The sequence below is a fragment of the Panthera pardus genome, unplaced genomic scaffold (assembly GCF_024362965.1).
Source record: "Panthera pardus isolate Hobbes unplaced genomic scaffold, ASM2436296v1 HiC_scaffold_16, whole genome shotgun sequence".
In the NCBI taxonomy this organism is placed as follows: Eukaryota; Metazoa; Chordata; class Mammalia; order Carnivora; family Felidae; genus Panthera; species Panthera pardus.
Window position 1 is genome coordinate 135,475,200 of NW_026526721.1, and position 15,213 is coordinate 135,490,412.

Here is a 15,213-nt window from a genome sequence, read left to right on the forward strand (position 1 = left end):
ATTATTCTGCCTATCATGCTGTGTTAAACAAAATTAATCAGGGATCTCTATAGCAGAACTTTAGTGAATTTTTAGGATCCAAAGAACAATCAAGTGCTAGGGGACTACATGATATACTGTTTATTAAATCTATATAATTAAATGTTTATTAAATGTCATTACAGAACTTCTTTATGAGTAACATTTATTAGCACTGTTTCAAGGAACAGAATTTTAAAATTCCACTGTTGGAAATGGAAAAAGAATGTCTCAAAAAGAAGTAATCTTTCCAATCAAAAATCATGAAAATAGTAGACTGTCTCTAATAGCACATGAAAATAGTTTTATAGGTACTTCCAGGATTGTATTGAGTTTTTGTTTTCTTTAAACAAGATGGAGCAAGTGGAAAGAAGTGGAAGATGGAGGAAGTAGCTACATGGAAAAATTCTTTAGCCTGCTCAGTCTGTGTAGAAACATCCAGGGTCATGTCTTTGCCTGGGCCCCATACTTCCAACTATAATAGAATAGTCATGAAACATCATACCAATACATGAACTTTGAGGTACTCTAATCCCAAAATCTGGAGTATCAATTTGTCTTATGTCATTCAGCTAATATGCATCTAAGGACAGACTAGGTTTCCACATTCCCAAGTAAATACTCTTCCCATACCATAAAGCTGTATTTTCCCAAAATGTAAAAAGCCTAATCATCTAAGTTGTTTGTAACTAAACACCAAAGATATGATCTTTGTCCTTTCTAGGGATTAAAAAAAATAAAGGATTTCATTAGAAAGAAATAAAATGTCATTTTGCTGTTGGTTCCCTGCCTCAGAAACTTCCCAAGAATTCACATGGAGGCTTTTGACTTGGCTTCCCTGTCCACATGGACATGCTAACAAAAAAAGAGGATTAAGTCTCTTACCTATCCTCCCCACCAAAGTTCTTCCACTGGACCTGCCCTTCATGAAGCAAGGAACCAAAAGGGCACTAGAAAAAAGAATGAGATTAGACAGTGCTAATGATGTTGGAAATCAGTACATAAAAATGTGAATAAGAGAACCATTTATTTCCAAGAATGAGAAAATAATTTCTACACTGCCTCCCAGCTTTGAGTGGCCAACTAATCTGCTGTTGATGTGTCTCCACCAGGTCAACAAATATATGTAAAATATTGGCTACAAGAGTGAGGCTTAGAGGCAGGTTCAAGATGGCAGCATAGGAAGACACTGAACTCACTTCCTCCCATGGACACACTAAAGCTACAGCTACATATAGAACAATTCTTTCAGAAAACTAGCTAAACAGCTCCTGCATGACAAAGGATAAAAAGGCCACATCAAGATGAGTAGGAGATGTAGAGACATGGTCTGTCCATTAACCCCATCTCCAACAACCAGGAGGGACCTCACATATACAGAGCATATTCCTGAAGAGTGAGTAGTTTGAGCCCCACATCAGGCATCCCAACTCTTGGGACGTCCACCAAAGAGCCCTCAAGACATCTGGCTTTTAAAAACAATGGGGCTTATGCCAGGAGACAAAGAAGGCTATACAAAATTGAGACTCCACTCTTAAAGGGCTCACATACAGACTCACTTGCCCTGGGACCCAGGGTAAAGCAGCAGCTTAAAAAGTGCCTAGACCATATGTGAAAAAAGATTCATTGGCATTGGATCATAAAGCATCTTCCACAAGAGCAGAGGTCTGTTGGAACTGTCTCCATCAGCACCATTTTTATACTCTCCCTATACCTTGTTAGTGCCGCTAGTCTCACTCCTGTATTCTCCCATGGCCCTGCCCCACTAAATCCAATGAGAGGGCATGCCCTGGACTGGTGCTTTCCTGAAGCCCCACCTAAGTTTTTGGGTATACACAGTCCACACAGGAGATACCCCTTGAATATCTGGTTCTGGTAGCCAGTAGGGCTTTTGTTTCTTGAACCACAGAAGTAAAACAATTGGAGAGACAGTTCTTGGAAGGCTGCCACTGAGGGCGCTGCACAGACAGCAAACTAAAACACCCTCAGTCTTCTTGCAACCACTCCTTCAATTCTGAGAGAAATAGCTATTTTATCTAATACATAGACACCAACATAGAGAGTCAAAGAAAATGAAGAAGCAGAGGAATACATTCCAAATGAAAGAACAAGGTAAAACCCCAGGAAATGACCTTAATGAAAGAGAGATAAGAAATTTACCTGACAAAGAGCTCAAAGTAATAATCACAAAGACTCTCACTGATCTTGGGAGAAGAATATATGAACACAGAGAAAACTTCAGTGAAGAAATAGAAAATATAAGAAAGTACCAAACACAGGTCATAGAGCTGAACTAAAAAAAAAAAAATACACTAAAGGGGTTCAACAGTGGACTAGATGAATCAGAAGAAAGGATCAGTGACATGGAAGACAGGGAAATGGAACTCACCCAAACAGAGCAGCAAAAAGAAAAAGAAAAATTAAGCAACGATGAAACAACATCAAGTGGAACAACATTTGCACTGTAGAGGTCCCAGAAGAAGAAAGAAAAAGGGACAAATAACTTATTTTAAGAAATAATAGCTAAAAATTTCCCTAACCTGAGAAAGGAAACAGACATCCAGATACAGAAAGCCCAAAAAGTTCCAAATAAGGTGAACCCAAAGAGATGCACATCAAGATACATTACAATTAAAAGGCCAAAAGTGAAAGATAAAGAAGCTTAAAAGCAGCAAGAGGAAAAACAATGTGTTACATACAAGGAAACCCCCATTAAACTATCTTCAGCAGAAACTTTGCAGGCCAGAAAAGAGGGGCATAATGTAGTCAAAGTATGGAAAACAAAAACTTCCAACCAAGAATACTCTACTTGGCAAGGTGATCATTCAGAATTGAAAGAGAGATGAAGAGTTTTCCAGACAAGCAAAAATCAAGAGTTCACCCCACTAAACTGGCTTTACAAGAAATTTAGCTAATTTAGATTGATTTCTTTAAGTCAAAAACAAAGGGCACTACTTAGTAACAAGAGAAGACATGAAAGTAAAAATCTCACTGGTGTAGGTAAATATATAGTAAAGGTAGTAGACTAATCATTTATGAAGCTAGCATAAAGATTAAAAGACAAAATGGTAAAAATAGCTATGATTGCAATTAGTTAAAGGACACACAAAAAGATGTAAAATGTGGCATCAAATATATAAAATGTGAAAGTGGGAGTAAATATATAGAGTTTTAGAATGAGTTCAAGCTTATCTTGCTATCAACTTCAAATAGATATATGTATCTATAGATCTATATAGATATATCAGATATATCTATCTAGGTAGATATATATATACAGATATACAGATGTATCTATATATAGACTGATATATGTAAGCTTCATGGTAACCACAAAGCAAAAACCTATAATAGATACACAAAAGATAATGAGCGTGGAATCTAAACATAACACTAAACAAAGACATCAAACCACAAATAAGAGAAGAAAGGAGCAGAGAGAAACTACCAAACAGCCAGAAAACAATTAAGAAAATGGAAATACAGTAAAACCTTGGTCTGTGAGCATAATTTGTTCTGGAAACATGTTTGTAATCCAAAGCACTGGCATATCACAATGAATTTCCCCATAGGAAATAATGGAAACTCAGATGATTCATTCCACAACCCAAAAGTATTTATATAAAAATGATTACCATACTAGATATAATACGAAATAATGGAAAATACAAAATATAAAGAAAAATAAACAAATTAACCCGCACTTACTTTTGAACACCTTCGTGGGTGGTGTGAGGGAGACAAGAGAGAGGAGGGTTATTGTGTAGATCGATTTTCTTTTCTTTCTTTTTTTTTTTTTTTAATTTTTTTTAACGTTTATTTATTTTTGAGACAGAGAGAGACAGAGCGTGAACGGGGGAGGGTCAGAGAGAGGGAGACACAGAATCCGAAACAGGCTCCAGGCTTTGAGCTGTCAGCACAGAGCCCGACGCGGGGCTTGAACTCACGGACCGTGAGATCATGACCTGAGCCGAAGTCGGCCGCTCAACCGAGTGAGCCACCCAGGCGCCCCAAGATTTTCACTATCACTAACAGAATCATTGCTGTCTATTGCCTCAGTGGAATCTGTATTGTATATGCTCACACTGATGTTGACTACAGTACAGTATTAATACTATTGCAATATACTGTATTTAATGTAACTGACAATAAGGCAGCAGAGGAAAGGGCCTATATCTGCAGGCAGCCTGACCTAGAATGAAGCGAAGCATTCCTAAGCTTACTTTTGTATAGAAAAGCAAGACTGTCCATAGGTGCTTTGAAGTGACAAAAAATACACTAGTGCCAATTGAAGGCACCTTCCAACATTCTGAGAAATCACTGATCTCTGCCAAACACCGCAGCCTGAGACTGAGCTTCTGAGCCTGGGAGATGATCACCCACAATCCTGCAGCGAGAGAGAGAGAGAGAAGAACCATTGGCTCAGTTGTGATCACATGACATTCAGCATCGCATACGACTGGCATTGCAAGACATCACTCATTTATCAAGTTAAAATTTACTAGAAATGTTTGCTTGTCTTGAGGAACACTCGCAGAACAAGTTACTTGCAATTCAAGGTTTTACTGTAAGTACATATCTATCTGTAATTACTTTAAATGTAAATGGACTGAATTTTTCAATCAAAAATCATATAGCCATCTAGTGGCTGAAAGGATTAAAAAAACAAGACTCATCAATATGCTGCCTGCAAGAGACCCACTTCAGATGTAAGGACACACACAGACTGAAAGTAAAGGGATGAAAAAAGATGTTTTATGCAAATAGAAACCAAAAGAAAACTGGGATAATGATATCTATATCATATAAAATAGATTTTAAAACCAACACTATAATAAAAGACAAAGAGGGGTGCCTGGCTTCCTCAGTCAGTAGAGCATACAACTCTTAATCTTGGGATCTTGAATTCAAGCCCCACATTAAGGGTAGAGATTACTTACATAGATAGATAGGTAGATTAGATAGATAGATAGATAGATAGATAGATAGATAGATAAAGACAAAGATGAGCATTACATAATGACAAAGGGGTAAATCAAGCAAGAAGATACAAGATTTGTAAATATTTATGTACCCAACATAACATAGAAACATCTAAATATGTAAAGCAAATATTAACAGACCTAATGGAAGAAATTGCAGCACTGCAGTAATAGTACAGAACTTTAATAACCCCCTTACATCAATGAATAGATTATCTAGACAGAAAATCAATAAGGAAACATCAGTCTTAAATGACATGTTAGAGCAGATGGACTGAACAGACACTTACAGACGATTTCGTTCAAAAAAAAAAAAACCAGAATATGCATTCTTCTCAAGTGTACATGTAATACTCTCCAGGATATATCACATGTTAGGTCACAAAACAAGTCTCAATAACTCTAAAATGACTGAGATCATACCAAGAATCTTTTCTGACCACAGCAGTATGAAACTGAAAGGCAACCTACTGAATGAAGGAACATGTTTACAAATCATAAATCCAATAAGGGGTTAATAACTAAAATATATAAAGAACTTCTACAACTCAATAACACAAACCAAACAATTGATTAAAAAATGGGCAGAGGATGGGCACCTGCATGGTTCAGTCGGTTAAACATCCAACTACAACTGAGGTCATTATCTCACAGTTCATGAGTTTGAGCCCCACATCAGGCTCTGTACTGTCAGCTCAGAGCCTGGAGCCTGCTTCTGATTCTGTGTCTCCCTCTCTCTCTGCCTCTCCCCTGCTCTCAATCTCTCTCTCTCTCTCTATCTCTCTCTCTCTCATAAATAAACATTTAAAAAAATTGTTTAATGGGCAGAGGATGTGAATAAACATTTTTCCAAAGTGCAGATGGCCAAAAGACACATGAAAGGATGTGCAACATCATTAATCATCAGGAAAATGCAAATAAAAACCACAACATGATATCACCTCACACCAGTCTGAGTGACTACTACCAAAAAGACAAGAAATAACAAGTGCTGGCAAGGATGTGGAAGAAAGGGAACCTTCATACATTGTTGATGGGATTGTAAATTGCTGCAGCCACTATGGAAAACAGTATGGAGGTTTCTAAAAAACAAACAAACAAACAAACAAAAACAAGAACAAAAACAAAAGTAGAGGGGCACCTGGGTAGCTCAGTCAGTTAAGCGTCCAACTTTGGCTCAGGTCATGATCTCACGGTATGTGAGTTTGACCCCTGCGTCAGGCTCTGTGCTGACAGCTCAGAGCCTGGATCCTGCTTCTAGTTTTCCCTCTCTCTATGCCCCTCTCCTGTTCATGCCCTGTCTCTCTCAAAAATAAATAAACATTACAAAATTTTTTTTAAAAAGTAGAACTACCATATTATCTAGCAATTCCACTTCTGGGTATTTATCTGAAGGAATTGAAAACACTAATTTGGAAAGGTATATGCACCTTTATGTTCACTGCAGCATTATTCAAAACAGCCAAGATATAGAAACAACCTAAGTGTCTGTTGATGGATGAATGGATAAAGACGTGACAGCATGGATGGACCTTGAGAATACTATGTTGAGTAAAATACCATGTGATTTCATGTATATGTGGAATCTAAAAAACAAAACAAAAAGAAAAGAAAAGAAAACCAAACTCATGGATGCAGAGAACAAATTTGATGGTTATGGGTGGGAGGGTTTGAGGAGTGGGAAAATGGAAGAAGGGGGTAGGAGATATAAACTTTCAGTCATAAAATAAGTCTTTGGGGATAGAATGTACAACATGGTGACTATTGTCAATAACATTATATTGCATGTTATGTAACCATGTAGTGGCAGGAGGAAACTATACTCATTGTGGTGATCATTTCAGTATATACAAATATAGAATCATTATGTTGTATATCCCAAACTAATATATTGTCATATGTCAATTATACCTTAATAAAAAAAAGTTAATGAAAATAGTGAGGTACATCTCCATATGGCTCCTAACAAAGATTTTGTGGTGGATTTGAAATCTTCTAATGCTGTAACAAATTAACTTTGTTATGTTTAAAATATACTTTTTTGGGGGGCACCTGGCTGGCTCAGTCAGTTAAGCATCTGACTTTGGCTCAAGTCACGATCTCCTGGTTCGTGAGTTGAAGCCCTGCAGTGGGCTCTATGCTGACAGCTCAGAGCCTAGAGCCTGCTTCGGATTCTGTGTCTCCCTTTCTCTCTGCCCCTCCGCTGCTCATGCTCTGTCTGCCTCACTCTCAAAAAGAAACATTAAAAAAAATTTTAATGCATTTTTCAGACTTGTGATCTGTCTTATTGGTTGTTGATGACAAGCAAAATTAAACACAACACTAATGTTTATGTTAGAAATGATATCAGAAATAGTCATGTTATTATAGCCATTCAGAAGTTGACAAAGATGGTTAGTTTTGGAATCGTAAAAAGACACAGAACATTCTATCTTTGAGTATTTTTGGATAAACTGACATAGGAAACTACAACAGACTTTGTGAAAGACCCCACACTTATTCACATTAATTTTACAGAATTTAGCATTCATGCAATTAGGTTAAATTTATTACTGTAGAGGGATGGGTCCATTTTCCAAACGTGATCTAAACTCTCCTTTCACTCATCAGAACCAAGGAAATAGGGATCTTTCACAAGTTTCCAGGAGAGGAAAATCACCCCAGTGAGGTTGGAGGGACAGGCTTCAGTGAGGAAAAATCCCTGGACCATAAATTTGTAGATACTTGAATCAAGCGCTACATTTCACCTCAGGAAATGCTTCCAAAACATTGATTTCTCATTGGTAAGATGACAGGGTTACATTCACTTACCTCTAAAATCTCTACTTCTGTTCACGAGGAAAAGATGAAAATCAGAGACATCTCCTCTGATAGATTTTCAGTCTCACCTCCAAATAGCTCATCTCACCACAGCATGAGCAGCTGAAAGACAAAGCCAGGAGGAAATCTAGGCATGCAGGTTGCCTCCTCTGTTCTGGCTAATAACTGAGGATACAGAAGGGAATGGGTGTGATGTCTTAAAAATATAGATGGGAGTTACTGAAGGCCAGAATAAGCGATGTGGTGTGAACAGATTTGTTGCTTTCAATGGTAAAACATCAACTCAACACAATTTTAGAACTGAGAGAAAAGAAGAGAAAGAGAATGAGGAAAAAATAAGGAAAGGGAACAAGAGAAAGAACTTGGTCCATGAATGGGAAAAGTATTCATTGTAACTAGATTCAGGGATGTCATTAACTCCTATGGTACTATCTAGACTTCCTTTCACCATTTCTGGGATTTTCTTCTCTGTGTGTCTCATTCATTCTATTCGACCATATCTGGATCTTGTCCTTTTGGTAGAGTAAGAGGAGAACATGGCACAGACAAATGCAGGCATATGGCATCCCAACTTAGCATTCTGGAAGGAAAGGTGGAGCTTCTCTTTCCTGTCAAGAGAGAGCTTTTCTCTCTCCAATTAAAAATTCATAGAAGGATTCTTACTGACCTTCCTTAGCTCATGTGCCTTAGAGGTGTGACAAGGCAGATGGGGTGCCGTGGATGGCCAGACTTAGTATAGCCCCAATTCTTTGTGGCCAGGAGGTGCAGGATAATGTTACTGGTAGCTCCTCCAGGATTACAGTAAAAGGAAGAATTCACCAAAGAATAAAGAGAAGAAATGAAAGGAGTCCTGGACAAATGAAAATAAGAAACATTCAATTGTGCACAGGACAGAAGAGTTCAGGAATTGTATAAAGAGTCCCAGTGCCCTGAGCACCCCTCAGTGTGCATCTTTGAGAGCTTCTTTTTTTCTGTGGAGGCTTTTGTGTTAAGGCAGAGAGAATGCAGATGGGAATCTGAAGATCTGAATTTGCTCCTAGCTCTGACAATGAGGGATCTTGCAGAAATCCTCCAAACTTTCTGAGTCTTGTTCACAATTTGAGTGTTAGCCAAGTTGACTTTAAAGATCTTTTCTATCATAAACATTCCATGAGTCTTTGATTTAGCCTGATATCCATTGCAAAGAAAATGTGTATGTGTCTGCACCCCAATGTTTATAGCAGCACTATCAACAATAGCCAAAGTATGGAAAGAGCCCAAATGTCCACCGATGGATGAATGGATAAAGAAGATGTGGTGTATAAATACAATGGAGTATTACTTGGCAATCAAAAAGAATGAAACCTTGCCATTTGCAACTACATGGATGGAACTAGAGGGTATTATGCTAAGCAAAATTTGTCAGTCAGAGAAAGACAAATATCATATGACTTCACTCATATGAGGACGTACAAGATACAAAACAGATGAACATACGGGAAAGGAAGCAAAAATAATATAAAAACAGGGAGGGGGACAAAACATAAGAGACTCTGAAATATGGAGAACGAACAGGGGGTTACTGGAGAGGTTGTGGGAGGAGGGATGGGCTAAATGGGTAAGGGGCACTAAGGAATCTACTCCTGAGATCATTGTTGCACTATATGCTAAATAACTTGGATGTAAATTAAAAAATAAATAAATTATTTAAAAAATTTGAAAAAAATGTGTATGTATCAAATAGACCTCATTCCACAATCACCTTCTTATTGTTCTACATGTAGGTGTGCCTCCTTTTTAATTGATACAGGCATAGAATTGGTGGTAGTTGTGGTAAGAGTAGTAATGGCTCTTAGCATTTACTAAAAGTTTGCTAAGCACCAAGCATTATGCTAGGCATTTAAAAACATTTTTCCAATTCTTACATTTCTGCCAAGTGAATAGTACTATTTCTACTACTGTTTTGCCGTTGATAATACTAATTATCAGAGCAGTTAAATAATTGGCAAATATAACATAGCTGCTATAAGATACATATCCATATTCTTCCTTTATCTAGTCTGTTGTCCTGCTATAGTGCCAGGGAGTCATATCTAAATGATAGAAGGCAGTTCTCTATTGTTAATAACCTGCTTTTTAAACAATGTAACATGAGTATCTTCCTATGTCAATAAACGTAGTTATATCATTTCAAAGGCTAGATTCTTAGCATTTAAGTATTTTAAAATTAATCAATCACTGATTTTTAGACATATTTTTTTGTAAATTTTCACTATTATAAGTGGTACTGAAATGAAGATCTTACTCATTAAAATCTTTTCTTTGGATACCTTTCAATCATTTCTTTAGATTGAAGTCCAAAATTTAAAATCACTGTATCAAAGGTCATGTACTTTAGACATACATTTAGATATAATTTAGATATACATATCTCCTCCAAAACAAAAACAAAAACAAAACAACAACAACAACAACAAAAAAGACTGTGCCAATGTAAACTCCCATAAATAATGTATAAGAGTATCTATTCACCCACATCCATACCAACAGTGGGTACTCAGATTATTTGTACTAGATGCCAATTTTGAGTGTTTTTTGTATCTTAATTTTTATTGTATTACTATGATTATCATGAAGCTATTGGTTTTTTCATATGCTTATAGGATTTTTCTATTATTTTTTATGAATTGCTAGTTCATATCCTTAACCCAAGTGTCATAAACCTTAAAAAGTTACCTTTTTTTCATATTCGCATTACAAACTGAAACAGTCCAAGGGATTTTTAAATTTAAATTGTAGTTAACATACAGTGAAATATTGGTTTCAGGAGTAGAATTCAGTGATTCATCACTTTCATACAACACCCAGGGCTCATTGCAACAAGTGCCCTCCTTGGTATCCATTATTTATCTAGCACATCTCCCACCCTCCTCTCTCCATCAACCCATAGTTTGTTCTTTATCATTAAGACTCTCTTGTGGTTTGTTTCCCTCTCTTCTCTTACCGCCTCTTCCCTTATGTTCATCTGTTGTTTCTTAAATTCTACATATGGGTTAAATCATATGTAAATCTTAAATCTACATATGGGATTTGTGTTTCTCTGATTGATTTATTTTGCTTAGCATAAATACATTCTAGCTTCACCCATGTCATTGCAAATGGCAAGATTTCATTCTTTTTGATGGCTGAGTAACATTCCATCACACACACACACACACACACACACACACACACACAGACACACACACACACCACATATTCTTTATCCATTCATCAGGCAATGGACAGTTGGGCTCTCTCCATAATTTGGCTATTATTGGTAATGCTGCTATACAAACAGTGGGGTGCATGTGCCCCCTTTGAATCTGTATTTTTATATCCTTTGAGTAAATACCTAATAGTGCAATTGCTATATCATAGGGTAGTTCTATTTTTAGTTTCTTGAGGAACTTCCATACTGTTCTTCAGAGTGGTTGCATTCCCACCAACCGTGCAAGAGGGTTCCCCTTTCTCTGCATCCTCACCAACACCTGTTGTCTCTTGTGTTGTTAATTTTAGCCATTCTGATAGGTATGAGGTGGTATCTCATCATGATTTTTATTTGTATTTCCCTGATGATGAGTGATGCTGAGCATCTTTTTATGTGTCTGTTAGCTATCTGGATGTCTTCTTTGGAAAAGTGTCTATTCATGTCTTCTGCCCACTTCTTAACTGGGTTATTTGTTTTTTGGGTGTTGAATTTGATAAGTTGTTTATGGATTTTGGGTACTAACCCTTTATCAGATATGTTGTTTGCAAATATCTTCTCCCATTACATAGGTTGCCTTTTAGTTTTGTTAATTTTTCCCTCCACAGTGCAGAAGCTTTTTATTTCGATAAAGTCCCAATATTTCACGTTTGCTTTTATTTCCCTTGTCAAAGGCATTTTTTAAAGGTGAGCTATAATTTTACTGTTGAAATCACTGGATACTGCATTAACATAAGAACAAACTATTCTGGGTGCCTTTGAATATTTCTAATTTTCCAAAGATTAAAGAAGAATGGGATAGTTGATAAGAGATACACAAACTACAATTATATAAAGTATAAGCACAGAGGAGGGGTGAGAAAAGTCTAATTTAGAATATGTTTTAGATGCTATTGGGGCACCTCCATATCATATTTACTGGGTCCTGGGTGCTGACAGTGTTGACTATTAAGAGCTCACAAATGCCCCTTACTCAACAGAGTTACCCTCTGTTGATGGCAGTCACAGGAAATATTCACTAACCCCCAAGACAGCCGATAGTCAATGACTAATCAATATAGGGGTACAAAAGACTGGCTGGCCCCACCAACATTGTGGAGGGAAAACTTTGTAGTATGTTTAATGCTCTAGAGGCACCTACCCCACCACCAGTGGACTAGGCCAAGGCAAACTTTTCCTAAGATAACAACCTTGCTTTCTCTTTTTCTGTCCTGCTTTCCTCACTCACTTAAAGTTTCCACCTAAAAAATCAAGTGCACCTAAATCCCTGCCTTGGGCTCTGCTTCTCAGAAACCCAATCTAAGATAGCAGGAGTTAGCAAAATTTCATAGAGGAGATGACTTTTCAGTTGAACCTTGTTATATGGCTGGGCATCTAATGTTCAATGGGTAGAAAAGGATATGGGCATTTTATGTAGATAGAATAAGCAAAAGAAGGCACGAGACATACTTGGGGAACATCAAGTGTCTTCATGCGGCTAGAGTATATGAAACTTGAAGGGTTAGGGATACATATAGTCCTTACACATAAAAAGACTTAAAACACCAGTTAGGAGGCTAATGCAGTAGCCTCATTTAGGGCTGATAAGTGCCCAGGCTTCAGAAATAACAGCCAGAATCCAAACCCTTAACAACACTTCAATAATTGACACCGAATCTTGGGAAATTATGTAGATTAGGTAAAGGTAGACTAAATGTGGTTAAATCTGTTTTCATAGGACACAGAAAGAGACTACAGGGTCAGATTTCAATTTAAAAACATTCTAACCTGGAGCAAAACCACATTATTCATCACTGGAACTTAACCAAATGACTAGTCAAGAAGAGAAAGCATAAAATGAAAATAAGGAAGGAAAAGAACCTGCCAACTCAGCAAGACTTGACAGGTGTTCAAGAATTTAGGCTAATTAATTGACCACATGGTTGATAAATTAAGACAGTATCCTTGTTTGGAACAAAGTATACTTACTCCCCAATTTGTCAGGGGTGGTGATGAGGAGAAACAGGAAGAGGTAATTGAAGTTGAGATAAAAAAAATCATGAAAAGCACTAGGAAAAGGAAAAAAATAAAGAGTAATAAGCAAACAGGAAGTGCAGCAATTTACATAACCATCCCACAGCAGAGTAACACATGGGTCTAAGACCTGGGTGTCTCATAGGACTGGCAAAAATTGCAAGACCTTCAAGTTTTTTAAAGAGAATTATTTGAAAATGATGATGAAAGATAGAAGTTAATGGACTAAAGTTATATTCACCACCTACCACATCCTAAGCAAATACTCTCTGAAACAAACTCTACTTTCAGGAGCTAAAAATATTCATATTTTCCAAGGAAAGGTTATTACCTTGATAACACAAATACCCTCTAATAGGCTTACTGAAATACTCTAGTAATGGGTAGGAAGGAACATCTAGCCTAGGAAGCACGGAACAAAGAAAATCTGACTTCCTTTGAATGTCTTAACACTCCTTCAGCCTCTACAGCTCATCCAAAACAGTAAAAATCCTACCATTTTAGTTTCTCAAAGTAAAATAGTGCAAGGGAAAATGAAAACCTTAATGAATCTTAAACCTGGGTGCTCACTCTGTTTCTATCACTATAACCAGCTATACAACCCTGAAAAAGTCATAACCTTTCTAGACCTTGTTTTCTTTCCTGCAAAATAAAAGAACTTCGCAAGAGGTTAAATCCAACTCTACAATGCTATTCCTCTACTCTGAAGTCTGAAGCAATCATTATTAGACACCAAAATGACAAAGTAGAATGGCTCAGTTTATATCTCATAGTAGTCAGTTCTATTGATGGCTGTGTCAACTAGTTTGACTTACAAGTATTTCATACAAACATAGTTTCTATTGCTACTGAATAGCACTTCTTTCCTTCTGGATCTGACTTGACACTAGTCTCATTGATGATGGATCATTAATTTTTTTCTGCAATTATTAAATAACCAGTCAACTCCTAAGGTTATGTGATCTAGTTGAAAGAGCAAGGTATTGTGGAGCTGAGGCCCTGAAATCCAATTCTTGCCTTAATGCTATTGGATTGCATGGACGTTGGGAAATTCATTTAACTCTGAATGGAAAGCAACTGTAATTTATTTGTCTTCATCATAATATTATCAGGGTCAAATGACATATAAGACAGAACCATTTGAAAGTGCTATATGTTGGTAAACTTGAATCTCAGGCCACAAATTGAGATTTGCCAAGATATAACTATTTCTACAGTTGAATTTAATTTCCATTTTGAACTTTCATGCTTCTGGATATGAAAAATTAACATCAGTCAATTCAGGTCCTTTTCTATTTCTTCTACATTTGTGCCCTTGGTCCCAGAAGGGCTGCATAATGCCAAGGCATTGGGGTGGTCTTCATTGTCACTTGGGCCTCTGACATCTGCCACGACTGCCCCCAACTGGTCTCTGATTGACAGTTACTCCAGGTCACTGCTGCATCTTCCATAACTGCAAAGCCACTCCACGTCTGGCAAAACTTTCAATGGAGGAAGAAAACAGTAACCAGAGAGGTAAAAGAACTAACATAAAGATGTGTTATGGAAGCAAACGGAGGAGAAAACACCAACAGCAATGGTGGTCAGAGGCTTTAAGTAACTCAGACAAATCTGAGAGTAAAGGAAGAACAAAATGGAGCTACAAAAAACTTTTGCAAGAACAGTTTCTGTTGAGTGGTAGATACACAACTCTAACTGCAGAAGTAGAGTAGGAATACTAGTAGTGAATATGACAATTTTTTACTTTTTTTCTAAAAAAAAAAATACAATTGCAATTATCTTCCCTTTGGAATAGTATGAGAGTTTTATTCAAAAGTTTTAATTGAGAATGCAGTCATTTGAGTACATGAAAGGATATAACTTCATATGGGTCAGCAAGACCTGACCACAAGAATGATTAAAATTCAAGATTATTAAATGTTGTCTCCCTAAGTAAGATAAAATATTTAAGCCCATAATAATTAGGCCACCACTTCTCTGAACTAGTCTTGGGAGTAAAGAGTCAATGAAAATGAAATACCTTCTTCTGCTGTAACAAGCTCAGCCAATAAATGGCCAGTAAGCAATGAAACAGGCACCACTGCTGATGGATGGGGTGGATGAGGGAGGGGAGAATATAGAGTGGAATTGCTCTGGTTGCCACAACTGTCTATT